Genomic DNA, 15,624 nt, shown 5'->3' with positions numbered 1-15,624 from the left:
GTCAAACATTCCTGAAAAACACTCAAGGTCTTTTAATAAGCATAAAAAATTTTAAAAATTGCAGAAAAATATAAAAAAACAAAGAAAATAGATCAGTACATATAAACATCCTTCTCCAGACTTAAATCACGGTGTCTCCAGTGTAAAAAAGTTGGTGAGAAGATGGTGAATAAAAGCAGAAGAGTCTAAAATAAAAGAAAAGAAAATAGTGATAGAACCGTGGATGTGGTGAGGTGATGGATAAGCGCCTATGTCTCATGGTTGTCGTCAGTCTTTGTGGCAGAGGAATCATCATCAAACCTGTGGTTCTTCTTCAGGAACTTCTTCATGCGCTTGTTGATCCTCTCCTGCTGGTCAAACTTCTTCTTCAAAGCTGCAAAGTCTGCATCGCTCCTAGTGGATGTTCTGGTGTGGGAGGAACTGGCTCGGGATGATTATGGTGCAGGCTGAAGTCTCCTGCTATTTTCACCTACCTCTATCTTGGCTTTTGCAGCCAGAAATTTCTCCATGGTCAAAGGAAGGAGTAGAACAGATGGTAAGAAATCGCTAGTCTCTGGTCTCCATCCTGGGTCTGCTCCATTTCGAATTTGGGGCACTGAATCTGATGGTAGGAGAACCCTGTACTCAAAGGTACTAGTGCAGAACTTGTAAGCAAATCCAATGGGATCCATCTTGGTCCTGCAAATAGTCCAGCCTCTAGAGAATTGGGAGGGATCGAACCAATACTTTCTAAGAGGTATCTCGGCTAAATAAATCAACTCATGCTGCTATCATAAGCGAAGTAATGTTGCTTTCAAAGGCTGGTGAGAAGTCCTGACAATCAGAGGTAAGCATCTCATTCTTAACCTTCACTAGGTTCTTGCCAATGATGCAAGCAAGGCAAGAGAACCTAGATGATCTTTGAAAGGTAGCTGAAGTGTCACCAGCTCGGTTTTGAGCACATTCGTCTAGTTGGCTCTGGAAAACATAGTGTGTGCTAACAACTTAGTGGTAATGATGTTTTCCTCGATTTGCGCGAGCGATTATGGGAAGCCGAAAAAGGGTCGCATCAACATTAAATCAAAAGTGCACGCTTTAGCCACGTCAACAGTCATCGCGAGTCGATTCAACCAATCAGCGTTTTAGCCGACCTCCAAAAGTAAAATCTAAGAAATTGAATCAACAACCGATCAACAACCGAACTGGGGAGAGGAAGCTTATTGTTAGAGGTGTACTCCGTACATCCGGTTTAACTTGGCATGAACCGAAACCGGCCTAATTGATTCCGGTTAAAGATGGTTCATGTCATGATAAACTGGGCCGAGCCGATTTAGCTCAGCGATAGTTAGGTCCAACATGCGAATAACGCCTACCTCCAAGATTTTCTTTAAATCTCTAAGGAAAATTTCTTTTTTTGAATTCAAAAGGGAAAAGGAAATTTAGATTAAACCGACTTCTGTTGTATATATAAAGGAAGAGATTCCTCACAATAAATCCACGAGAATTAGAGGGAGCATTAGAGAATTCAGAGCTAAAACCTAGTTCTTTGATCTTCTCATTGTAATTCAATTCTGAAATTAATAATAAGATGCTTCCAAGCAACTCAACTTGATTCCCATAGTCAACAATGAACAATAATCAAGATAAATTTTTAGAAGTGTTTCAGCTTACAAGCATCAAGTTGCCATGCATGTTGTAACTATCTAGAGGAATGGTTTTCACTGTCGATGATGCTCTGTCAAATAGCATGACCCGGAAGATGCAACCTATATTGAGGTTACTATTTCTTGCCATTTCAAGTTGTGATGTTACCTAGTGCTATTTACAAATATTATTCAGGATTTTGGGTCATTCTCTGTAATTAATTTATTCACTTGAATAACTGTTGTTACACGTTGGTGCCAGATCGTACGAAAATTGGAGTCCCCACTTGAACTCAGTCCCCTTCTTTGCATCAAACTCATCACGTGATAAGAAGAAGAACCACATGAATCACCAAAAATTATAACTCCATTCCATTAAGTCTGAAGAATTCTAGATGGATATATCTACTGAGCCATCAGATTCATCTGACTTTGTCTGCTAGACCGCCACCATCATTTTTAAATCAAGATTAACAAACACTAAACATAGAAAGAACACGGTCGTCTGCAAACGTTAACAAGCATAACATAACAAGATTGTCTTAATCGATTGACATACATAACAAATTTGTTTTGAAAACAAACCATAAGCTTTCTTTAGTTATCAAATCACTCTTTCCTCTTCTTCGCAGTTTCTACAGAGATGACGGAGCTTTCTATTTTGCATCTCGGAGCTCCGACCATTGGTTTCATCCTTCTCAAATTCATATGCATCTGTGTCACTAAAACAAAAAAAATAACATCAATTCTGTAATTTATAGAAAAGTAACATTCACGTTGTAAGAACGAAAACATGAGCGTACAAGAACATTATCAATTGGACTGGAGGGAAAGTTGGACCAAAAAATGAGAAGAAGATGTGAGCCAAAGAAGAATTTTAATGATGTGGCGTTGTTTTGAGTTAAGGAAAGACGATAAAGAAAAGAGAGTAGTTAAACCATTCTAAAAATGATCCTAGAATTTGATTCTATTTTTGTGGTCCAAAAGTAAGGAGAAGTGAAGTCTTTTGGTTAGAATTAAGTCCAATATGATCATTAAGGGCATTCTTGTTATTTTTTTTCTTTAGTTCTAGGGTTCCTTCCAATCTATAAATAGAGGAGCCATGAGTGAGTTTTTGAAGAAAAGAGAGTGTTCATGCAAGCGTTGCCGGAATTAAGGTTAAAGTCAGATGTGTTCATTGGAGTTTCTATAGCTGATGTTCTGATTGTAGTTGTTAAACCTGTTGAACTTGTTCTGGTTCCCAATGTAGTGGAGTTCCTCCTGAGTCAAGCCATCTCCATTGACATTTTTAAAACAATTGGCTTGGTCATCAAACTCGCCAACAAAGTGGAGTGGCTTCTGGGTAGCCACCAAGACCTTGTCAAGCTTACTCTGCAGATCCTTAATGTCTTTCCTCATCCTCTGCTCCTCACTAGAGCCTTCTCCTCTGTTGGCTCTGTCATAATCCTCTCCATAAGTGCATTACTCATGGCTAAGTTCTTTACAAGCTCCATAGCAGCATTTACCTCTTTAGCTAAAAAGTTTCCATTAGAAGCTGTATCCAATTGATTCCTGATCTTGGAAGGGCTCCTCTATACAAGGTGCTGAGGAGAGAAGCCTCAGAAAAACCATGATGAGGGCATTGGTTTGTATAGCTCCTAAATCGTTTCCATGCTTCCCCAAAGCTCTCATTGTTGTGTTGTGTAAAGCTTGAGATTTGATTCCTCAACTTAGCTGTCCTTCATGTGGAGAAGAACTTAGAGAGGAATGCTAGTTTACACTGCTCCCAAGTTTGAATTGATCCCCTTGGCAAGTTCTTCTCCCACTGATGAGCTTTATCTCCCAAGCTGAAAGGAAACAGTCTTAACTTAAAGCTATCCTCTGAGACCCCATTAATCTTTGTCAAATCACAGACTCTGTCAAATTGATCCAAGTGCTCAAGTGGATCCTTAATAGGCAGCCCATAAAACTTTGAATTCTGCACCATATTGAGAAGTGATGCCTTTACTTCAAAGTTGTTGTTTTGGACTGGTGGAGCTTGGATTCCTTTCCTGTATTGATGGGCATTAGCCCTGTCATTCTCTCCAACAAAGACTGGTGGTGGCTCTTGACGCCTAGGAGGTTGTGGGTGGGGCTGCTGATGGATATGAGCCTGATGCTCATTTCTGGCTGTCTGATTTTGATTCATCTGAGCTTGGTGCTCATTTCTGGCTGCCATATTCTAGTTCACAAAGGCTTGTTGTTCATTTCTGTCCGCAGGTTCACTTGAGCCTGGTGCTCAGCCTGTTCTCCTGGTTGATCTATATCCACAACTTGACATTCTTCTCTTGGTCTTCTTGATCTTCTATCAAGTAAGTGGATATTGTCAATGAATGGTTCAGCTGCTTCACAACTTCTGCTTCTGGTCCTTGGTATATGTGACATAAACCTGAAACTTCAGCACTTGTAGGTTTAATCAGAAACAAAAAAAAAACACTTAATCTCAAGATGAATCCAGAAACTAATGCTAAACAATTACACAATGGCAACTGCGCCAATTGATAGACAAGAGTTTTTACACTCTTTGGGTATCAATCCCTTTAAGCAGTTGCAGCATAAAAGATAATCAATCCATAAGTGTGAACATAGACACTAGTTCATGTGAATTCAAACTTAATTCAAACAGAACAAAGAGTTTTGATTGTGACAAGTAACAAATGGAAACTAGACAAGACTAAAGGAAGATTAACAATGATAAAAGACCTAAACAAGCAGTAAAAAATATATCAAATGATCAAGATATGAATATGATGGAAACTTAGAGCTCTAGATATGATAGTTGGCTAGGGTGCATCAAAATTTAATTAAAGAGCTAATGACAATGATGATGAATGATCTAAGTAGCTTAAAATTTAAATCAAGTTTCAATATTTCTCAAGCCTCAAAACGCAATCTCAAACATTGCTCATACCCAATCATCATTAGAGACACAATGAAAGAAATGCATTAAACATCAATCCTAATATACCATCTATGCTCAAAACAACATTCCCATGTGAATCAAACAATAGACTCTTGATTTAGCATGTTCAGGCATTTCATCAAACACCTTTTGGGTGGATGAAATGCCTAAGATCTGGGTTAGAGAGATCATCTAAAACCCAACATTAAGATCAGCTAACAAGACAAAGATGCATAAATCTAGTCCTAAGCTGCTTTAATCAAACCCCTAAGCACCCTAACCTACATATGTAGAACCCTAATGAGGTGACTACTCACTAATCATGATGAACACACCATTTCCTTTGCAAGAGATGATGTTAATCATGATTAGTTGATGAGAATAGATAGATGAAGAATGGATAATGATGAAAAGAAGATTAAAGCTCTCAAACTCTCTTGGATTAAACAGAAAATGGAGATATCTCTCTCAAAGTATGTTCTTATACAAAAGAGGCAAAAAGCTTAAGGGAATAAGAGGTGAGTCTTGAAAAAACCCTAAAAACTATATATAGTCTTGAACCGGGTCAGCCCAGAACAAACTGGGTACTGATCCGGCTCAGATGGGTAAAGTGTCAAGTGTGGGAGATGGTCTTGGTCTACCCTCACCCGAACAACCATGTTTCACAGGTCCTGGAGCTTGTCCTCTGCTGGTCAAATCTTCATGCTTCAGCCGCACAGCCATCTCGGTCTGAATTGCAAGTGTTTATGCGGTTCAGGTCGTCCTGCTTTCCCAGTCGCACAGCCAAGTCGCATCCTGGAGAAAGCATGCGTGCTAGATGGTCTTGCTCAGTTCCAAGTCGCACAGCCATCTCGCTGCAAATTGCAAACATGTGTGCTAGATGGCTTTGCTTCATTTCCCACTCGCACAGCCATGTCGCACAACTTATGGACTTAGCATAATTTGAGCTTGGAAGTCTCTACCCTGCTCTGTGTTGCATTACCCGCACATTCCAACTCACAGCTTTCTCCCAGAGTTCAATCCTTCATTGCTGCGAGTTAACCAAGTCGCACACCTATGTCGCAGCATTTCTCAATTTCTCGGACCATTTCGTGTTTGAGGCAACATAACTTCCGGTATACTGGTCCAAATATCCTGATTCAAAGTCCAGTGAGAAGGCAGATCAATTACCTAGAAAGTTTTTGAAGAGTTCGAGTGCATCCGGGGAATGGAAAACCTTTCGGTAAACAGGTTTCTGCATCGGCTCGGGAGGCTCCGGTTTCTTGCTTTGGGACACGCCTGTCTCCTGATTGCGATATCTCCTGACTCCAAAACTCCAAATAGGATGATCTCAAGCGTTCTGGAAAGAAAACTTAAAGTTATTGAATCTTGATGAAGGCCCCGGAAACTTAATCGGAGAGGAAGGGCAACGTCCTGAGTGATCTTTGCGGCACATCGGATCGGTCTGGAGTGGATGCGAGACAGGTTCGTCTTCTGCTGGCCACATCTTGCAGCTCACTGCTCTGAATCAATTGAATCCAACTGTTTTGGAACCGTGAATCCACCTTCTCAAACTTTTCTGAAGACCTCGGCAGTTGCATCGGACGGAAACCATACATGCAATCTTTCAGGCATATTAGCACAGAAGATTTTTGGCCGAGGTTTCATGTACCGCGGTAAACATTTTGGCCGATAAATTGTTTCCGCGGTATGCACTTTTAGCCAATAAAACTCAACTCTCTCGGCATAAAACTTTAGCTGATGAATTCTTGACCCGGTACAGCATTTGGTCAACAGAAATCACCCGGTAGGCGTTTTTGGCCGAAAATTTTCTTCCTGCGGTACATGGAAATGCTGATAGATTCCAAAAACACCATTTTAAATCCTTCTTTCACAATTTCTTCATCTGGTTTCACCTCTTCCACTCCAAGCAACCTCTAAAATACCTGTTTGACACTGCAAACAATGCAAAACTCACTTGGACCTAATGCAAAATCCCAAGATTCTAAAACAAAGATGAAACACAATGAATCTATCTAAAGTGCATGCATGGGACTATGAATTTGGACTAAAAATGCATACTAAATGAGTAATTTTATGAACATATCAACTCCCCCCACACGTATCCCTTGCTTTCCCTCAAGCAAACTAGAAAAAATGAGAGAGAGGCTTGGAGTTTGGGAGTTCACTTTTAAGAGAGTTAATCATCAAAAGAGTTCAAGCTCATGGTCCTAGTTATTAGTTCTAAATTGCAATGCAATCTGGTGTCCTCATAAAAACTAGCCATACTCATCACCAAATGAACCAAACTCAAGTTTCAACCTTCACAAGAATTCCTAACTCCAGCCCTTTGACATTCATTAAAGTTTCATGTGGATTATGCTCATGCAAATCATGTGAATTCATTTGACTTGGGACTGGGTTTTGAGATTAAAATGATCTCAATTCAAGTCACTGGTTACTCCATGCAAAAGGATCTCTCAAGAAATAATAGACTTTAGTAAAATTATAATTGTAAAAAGCAATGGATGCATACAAAGATAGAACTACATCTACCCACACCCAAGAAATGCTTTCACTCCTTACTCTAAACCCATTAAGTCTCTCTTCTCAAGTTAACCTCTCACCAGCTCTCATCACTCTTTTTTATTTTAACTCAAGGAGAATATTCTCTTTTCTTTTCAAACACTTAGTGAGATTTTGTCCATTTTAACACTCAACTCTTTTCTTTACTTTAGTCTCTCTCTTTTGATTCTTTTCTTTTCTTTTCCAGAGACTTAACTTTTTCAACTCAGAGCTTTTTTATTTATTATTATTTCTCACTCTCCGTTCTTTTTTGGAACACATTCCCCTACACAGCACCATTTTCTTTCCCATTTCCACTTCTCAAGATTTTTCTTTCAGCTCACAAGCTCACTGAAACTCTCACACACTCGCCTAAACCTATACTAGTCCTTGATGATGGACGAGTATCTACATGCAACCTTATCTCTGTCGCTCTAAACCCATCACTTTTTACCAAGTATACCAGAAACAAGGCCTCACACATATGCACACACTGGTTTTTGACTTTAAAAACGGTTTAGTTAAAGGCAGGGAACTGTCTCAAGATGAGAGAACAGCTATTTTTGGAGCTAGCAAGAGTGGCAAAAAGGGATAAGAGAGCTCAAATATTTTGTGGTACCCATGAATTCACAAACATGATAATTGGATTGTCAAATTATGGTTTTCAATTAAGCAAGGTTGGAGTAAATCATAACTTGATCCAACTAACACAGAAGCATTGAGACACTAGTTCAAAGCATGGTTCACCCTTGATTTCATACCAGTTTTGCAAGCAATAGAGAACTAATAACTAGGGCCATGAACCAAATTCTTTTGATGATTCTCTTCTCAAAGAAACCTATTATTACTCCCATGCAAATGATGAAACCTATATGATTAAGCAACTAGACTCAATCCTAAAGATGTGAATGCAACTAAATGAACATTTTTTGTGAATTTTTTTTCAAACTTTTCAAATTTTTTGGTTTTTTCTATGCAAATAGATGTTAATGCATGATCAGTGAGACTCAAGACTCTAAAATAGCAAATAAGATCAAAGAAAACATGGTTAGTAGACACTAAACCCCTCCCCTGCACATAAATAATACAGTCCCTTGTGTTATGAAAGCATGAGAAAGGAGAGGAAATCAAACAAAAAATGCAAAGTGTAAAAAAAATAATGCAAAATGCATAGGTACAAGGGTTTGGAGTGTACCTAGTTTCTTGGGTCTGACTCCAAAGAGTATGAGGGGTTTGAAGTGTAACCAGATGAGGTCTCCCATGAGTGCAGGCTTGGCTCCTCAAAGACGGTTTCAGGGTCCACCCAGTGTGCTTTGCCGTATGGGACCATTGCAGTGCATGTGGTGGAGCTTTCTCCAACCTCTTCTCGGTGGACAGGTGATGCTGGTGGTGGAGTTTCTTCCTTGCATGGGTTCTCAAGCTTCTTGATCCTCTTCTTTATCTTCTTTACATATTTTGCCAGTTTTTGGATGGTTTTATCTTGCCACTTGCTCCATTATTGCAACGCACCAATTCTTTGTTGAGCTCTGAATGTAGAGGTTCCTGACTTTTCCCAATTGTAGGAATCAAAGTGGTATCTATCCCCTCCATAGCGCTTGAGAGGGGGAGACATACCATCAATCATCAGCACCAGCAGCACTAGCTTCATCAGCTGGCTGGGACTCACGGGTGGGAGAGAAGAGAAATGGATAGGCAGATCCAATCTAGCTATAGCCGAGATTGGTTTCCATTTGGAGGTACAGTTTGAAAGTTATTAGCGTTTTCCCAAGGAATATAAGTGCAGATAGAACCCACAAACCGCCACCTTGCGAGACAATTTACTGACGAACAATGAAGAATCAGCTGCTGATCTATGTACTGTTGGAAAGATCTCGCAGTCATCTTTCCAACAATTCCACATCATTTGAATTCTCTCTTTCTTTATATGTTTCCTTTATGTTTATTTAATCCCTTAATATGATTTGCTTTCACACTGAGACGGTACGAAGTAAGTCTGGGGGATAGTGGTTTTCTAACATTTTTTTTCATTTTGTTTTATTTTTTTAGATTTTTTATTTTCTTGATTCATTATATTAAGTCAAAACTTAAGTCTGGAACAATGAGCTACCATGGTGGCAATGATTGATTGTAGATATGCCTGAAGAAAAATCGATAAGTGAATCAACCTACCAAGACAACCATATCTTGAGGATTTGAAAATCGAGCGCTGACTCCGCAGCAAATGACCTTAGATTTTCTCATCTTGGGGCTTAAAATACGTCAAGTAACTCATTCAAGCCTAACAAGACCACTCTATGTGAAAAGTACGGTTATCATCATGTCTCTTCCCTTCGATTATAAGAAAAGTACTTGAATTCAAAAGAAAAAGAATATAAGTAACACGGAAATGAGCCGGATATTCGGTGGACTTACAACATCAATAATCGAGTATCATGGAAGTCTGTGTAAAAAAAGATCATAAAAATATAAGGAAAAAAGAGATCGGTAAAACAAAATATATTAAAGAGAAAATTGATCTAAGGAAGAGGAATTAAATCGGGAAGTTAAGAAGAATGTCTCGGCAATTAGAAACTTGCAAGAATATAGTCTACATGTTCTTTGACTGATATTTCCTCGATGAGACCAGACACCTTAGGTATAAAAGGAGTTCGTAAAGGAGATTTTGTTGGAGTAAGCTTGCTCAAAGCTTGAGCAGCAAGTTTCCTAAAAAGATTAGGAATACATAATATTTAGGAGTTATCTAAGAAAGGAAAAGTTGTATTTCTAATAGGATTAGGATTTGAGAAATAACTCTCTATATAAGAAGATGTCAAAGATGTGGCATAACTTATAAGTTGAGAGAGAGATAAATAAGAGCTTTAGGTTTTGAGAGATTTCCTAAAGATTAATAAAAGAAGTGCTTTTATTTTTGATATGAGTTTCAATTCTATATTTGGCATCAGAACAAAGGTTTATTAAATCAAAAACTTTGCAAACACAAATCATACGAAGCATCATGGGGGATCTAGTAGCAGTAACTAACAAACCTAAGGAGGGAGGACTTTCGTCCATACAGTGTCTGATGTTGACCAACACCAATTATACAATCTGGGCCATGAGAATGAAGGTATTGCTCAGGATAAACAGTCTGGGAGACCATCGAACCAGGATCAGATGACGCAGACAAAAATGACTTGGCGTGAGGACTTCTGTACCAGTCTATACCGGAGACATTGACCCTACAAGTCGGCAATCAAGAAACTTCAAAATCCGTCTGGGATTCAATAAAAACTAGGCATCTTGGAGCTGACAGGGTCAAAGAGGCGAGACTACAGATCTTGATGGCAGAATTTGATAGACTAAAGATGAAGGATACTGACGCAATAGATGAATTTGTTGGTAAACTTTCAGAGATTTCTACAAATCGGCTTTCTTAGGAGAAAGTATTGAAGAAACAAAGATTGTTAAAAATTTCCTTAAGAGTCTGCCAAGGAAGAGATACATACACATTGTTGCAGCACTTAAGCAAGTTCTCGATCTGAAAAAGACAAGCTTTGAAGATATTGTGGGAAAACTCAAAGCTTATGAAGAGAGGATTTGTGAAGAAGAAGAGCCGCAGGAAGATCAGGGAAAACTCATGTATGCTAACACAGACTTGCAAAAGGAACAAGAAGTTCAAGGAAAAGGCACAGGTGGAGGACGTTTTGGAAGAGGTAGAGGCCGTGGACGGTTTGGAAATCAGCAGACGGACAAATCGAAAATGGTCTGCCACCAGTGTGACAAAACAGGGAACTATGCATCGGTGTGCCTGACAGGTTACTAAAACTGCAAGAAACAGAGGTGAATAAAGACGATGATTCATAGGAAGCTGAGAAGCTTATGATGCATGAAGTGGTTTTCCTTAATGAAAAGAAAGTAAAACCAAACAAATTCGATGCATGTTCGGACCAGGTGTGGTACCTGGACAACGGTGCGAGTAATCATATGACGAGAAATCAAAATTGTTTCCGCAAGATTGACGAGACAATCACGGGAAAAGTGAGATTCGGAGACGATTCATGCATCAACATAAGAGGAAAAGGATCAAGTGTCTTCCTTAGCAAGAGTGGTGAAAGAAAGGTTTTGACTAATGTTTACTTTATACCAGATTTAAAAAGTAACATTATAAGCCTTGGTCAAGCTACAGAATGTGGATGTGAAGTAAGGATGAAGGAAGATTACTTACTTTGTTTGATAAAGATGGTCAGCTACTGGTTAAAGCAAAACGATCAAGGAACAGATTGTACAAAGTCAATTTGGAGGTTGATGCGACTAAGTGTCTACAGCTAATAGCAACAAGCGACTCTAAATGGCATTCCGCAATATCAAGTGTTCCGCGATGGTGAGAAAGGAGATGGTAACTGGAATATCAAGTGTTCCAAAAGAGAAATAAACCTTTGCCTCATGTCTGCTTGGGAAACAAGTTTGAAGAAGCTTTCCGCAAGCAACCTCTTATCGGGCCACAAATACACTCAAGTTGATACACGGAGACCTTTGTGGACCCATCACACCGCCTACTGCAGCACAGAAAAGATACATATTTGTGCTGATTGATGACCACTCTCGGTATATGTGGACTCTTCTGTTGAAAGAGAAAAACGATGCATTTGAGAGGTTCAAAGGAGTTAAAGCTGCTGTTGACCAAGAAACAGGAGCAAGCATCAAGACGTTTCGTACAGATAGAGGTGGAGAGTTTGTATCTCAGGGAATTTTTGTGAAAATTCAGGCATCAACAGGCATCTAACTGCCCCATATTCACCCCAACAAAACGGCATGGTCAAAAGGAGAAATATAACACTTATGGAGATGACTAGGATTACTAAAACACATGGGAGTACCAAATTACATTTGGGGAGAAGCTGTTAGACATGCCACTTATCTTATTAACAGATGCAACACAAGCCCTAGAGTCACAAACACCTTACGAAGTCTTTAAAGGGAAGAAACCCAATATTGAGCATCTGCGAGTGTTCGGATGTATAGCATATGCGAAGATAGAAACTCCACACCTGAGAAAAGTCGACGATAGATCTCGAGTACTTGTTCACTTGGGAACAGAACCAGAAACAAAAGCTTATCGGCTTTTGGATCCAACTAATCACAGAAACGTGGTGAGCAGGGATGTTGTTTTCGACGAAGACAAGGTCTGGAAGTGGAATATCTTAGGAAGAGAAAAGGCTAATAAACCAGGAATGTTCTCTCTTAGGCTCGGAGAATTTGGCAACCACAGTATAAGGGAGGATGTTTCTGTCGACGAAGCAGAGGAAAACAGAGGCGGTGAAATTTTCGATGAAGAAGAAATCAAAGAAGAAGAAGGTGTCTCCAATCCCGATGATGGAAACATCGAATAAGATCAACAAAATCAACCTCTTGAACCTTTGAGAAAATCATCGAGACAAAGTAAACGACCAGGCTATTTGGATGAATTTGTTTCTCTAGCAGAAATCGATGTTGAACATCTGTTGCTAGCCATTAATGAAGAACTGTGGGACTTCTGTAAAGCAAACAAGAAAAAGGCCTGGAGCGAAGCCTGCAAAGATGAAATATCATCAATAGTGAAAAACTAAACTTGGAGTCTTGTTGATCTACACAAAGGAGCTAAAGCAATCGGATTGAAGTGGGTCTTTAAGCTCAAGCGAAACTCTGATGGTAGCATAAACAAACACAAAGAAAGGTTAGTAGCAAAGGGCTATGTGCAGAGACACGTGATCAATTTCGATGAAGTATTCGCTCCTGTAGCTTGCATCGAAACTGTCACATTTATCATCTCTTTGGCAGCTTCTAGTGGTTGGGAAGTTCATAATTTAGATGTAAAAACCTCGTTTTTCATGGAGAGTTGAAGGAAGAAGTATTTGTTACTCAACCTGAAGGATTTGTAACAAAAGGAAGTGAGAACAAGGTGTATAATCTACACAAGGCACTCTATGGTTTAAGACAAGCTCCAAGGACATGGAACAGTAAAGTTAACAAGATTCTGAAAGAATTAAATTTTGTGAAGTGCTCAGAAGAACCTTCTTTATATTGGAAACGGGATAAAGAGGAACTTCTTCTCGTGGCAGTCTACGTGGATGATCTACTGGTTACAGGATCAAGCTTAAGTGCAATCTTTTAATTCAAGAAGGGAATGGAAACTAAGTTTGAGATGAGTTGATCTTTGGAAGCTTACATATTATCTTGGAATTAAGGTATTACAACATGAGAATGGTATTATGTTGAAACAGGAAAGGTATGCAACAAAGATCCTAGAAGAAGCTGGGATGAGTAGTTGTAATGCAGCACAAATACCGATGGATCCAGGACTCCGATTTTCGAAAGCTCAAGAAATATGAGTTGACGAGTAGAACTATACTAGGAACATCGGGTGTTTCAGATACTTGTTGCATACTCGGCCAGACCTCTCATACAGTGTCGGCATTCTGAGCAGATATATGCAGGAGTCGAAAGAATCTCATGGAGCAGCGTTAAAAAATATCTTAAGGTATCTTAGGGGAACATTGGCTCACGGTCTATCATTCAAGCGTGGAGTTAAATCAGGTCTGATAGGATACAGCAACAGCAGTCATAATGTGGACTTAGACGATGGAAAGAGCACAATCGGACATATCTTTTACCTTAATGAGTGCCTGATTACATGGTGTTCACAAAAGCAAGAGACAGTTGCTCTTTTGTCTTGTGAACCTGATAACACCTGATTTTGACCCATTTTCAACATTGATTTCAAATGTTTTTCCAAAGGTTTTAATCAGTTTTAGGAAATTTTATTATTATTTCCATGTATTTGTAGTTTTAAGGCTTTTTTCAGGAAACTTAAGGAAAATGATGGCAAAATGGAAGAAATCCACTTTTTTAGCTCAGAGTCAGACCATCAGAAGTTCAGCCTCAAATTAAGATTTTCTCACCGTCTGATCCAACTCAAATTTGGAGAAAATCAAGAGGAGACAACCAGCTTTCCATAGCACTTTACATCACAAAGATCCAATGGTGCAATCAAAACATACATGGAGAACAAGATGACCCAGTTCACCAGTCACGAAAGACTCTCACCCGCGGGAAACACATGTTTTACCTGCCCTGGAAGACTCTCCCCCCCCCGGTGGACCTTAGGACGAGCCCCAAGGCCCAACATCAAAGCCCACTTCGCCATTCCTCTTCAGAGAAGCCCTAAATGAGACCTGGAAGACCTTAGGACCTACAAATACATTTCTTAGCAGTCCTAAACGGGTGTGTGCTCCTGTAATGAGATTTTGAGCCATCAAACTTTTTTTTTCTAGGGTTAGGCGATGGAGATGGGGATTCTTCCCCAAATACATTGTTCTTTCTCCTTTTTATCTTATTAAATTATCTGTTTCATTCTTTTGTATTTTTCTATGTCTTTTATCATTCATTGCATCATGTAGATTAATCCCAGAGAGTCAAGTTGTTTTCAGAGTCATCGACAAGCATATATATCGATTAGGATTTCTATAGCTCTAAACCATATTCTGGATCTCAGATCATCTAAGTTGTTCATATTGCATGAGAGTAGATTCATGACCTATTCTCTGAGCCTAGGATCGATCAGAACCATGAGAGTGTTGTATCAGATCATCCATACCAGCTTCAGAAGAACATAGTCGCTATACGAGTCGAAAGCTACCTATAGAGAAGATGTGAGCAGACGAATTCAATGTCTAATGCATGATCTTATTTCTATCATGAGAGCGAGAGTTAATTGTCAGATCTAAGTGATTGGTTGATTAAGGTGACAAGAGTTGGTTAACCATACATATGTCTATTCTAGTTCCATGCAGATTCCCATAAACAGATGAAGATAAATCGCCCGGAAGCTAATTGGAAATGCCATAATACATCGATTAGAGTAAACCGAAGAAGTCTAAGTCGCCACCTATGAGTTTAAGAGTCTTTAGTTTGAGTCGATATGCTTGAGAAATACTTTTAACAATTCATCCTGCATTGCATTTATTTCTTGTGAATATTAGATTAGGTTTAGTTTAGGATTCTTAACCAAATACCCCAAAACCCTCTGAGTTTATGACTTTGCTTACTTTTCCAGTTTGTTTTTTCTCGTAGATTAGACATCCTCCCTGTGGGCGACACCCTAAGTCTTACAACGTACATTTGTGCACTTGCAGACACTAGGGTTTTATAAATTTAAAACTTTTGGAGGACCAACGGGCTTGTTAAAAACAACCCTAGGCCCGCAAGCCCATCAAGTTTTTGGCGCCGTTGCCAGGGAGAATTTTAGTCTCTAGAGGTCTAAACCTGGGAGGTTGAAGCCGCAGAAGACTATATATATGCCGAGTTTCTACCAAAACAACATAGGAAGTAAACCAAATTCATAAACACCCTAACTTTTTCTTCTTCTGCTTATTCTTTCTTCTGTTTGCCCTAGTTTTAGAAACTTTTGAAGCATGGATCATCCAAGAAGAAATCCTAATCCCGAGCGAAGGTCTTGCGACCTGTGTGAAGCTCCCTGCGCATGTGAATCACCATCCAGGCATGATTTTGATCATCATCTTC

General features: G+C 39.3%; 1 non-coding gene across 1 annotated transcript; it reads left to right on the top strand.

Annotated features, from left to right (window-relative positions):
• Positions 1 to 3,226: 3,226 nt before the first annotated feature.
• LOC112083310 lies at positions 3,227 to 3,333 on the top strand. Its single transcript, XR_002897598.1, has one exon. It is a non-coding gene; the product is annotated as a small nucleolar RNA R71 (small nucleolar RNA).
• Positions 3,334 to 15,624: the final 12,291 nt, after the last annotated feature.

Source organism: Eutrema salsugineum, unplaced genomic scaffold (genome assembly GCF_000478725.1).
Source record: "Eutrema salsugineum unplaced genomic scaffold, Eutsalg1_0 scaffold_7, whole genome shotgun sequence".
NCBI lineage: Eukaryota > Viridiplantae > Streptophyta > Magnoliopsida > Brassicales > Brassicaceae > Eutrema > Eutrema salsugineum.
Note: the sequence above shows the minus strand (reverse complement) of the source record. Positions and strands in the feature narration are given on the sequence as shown.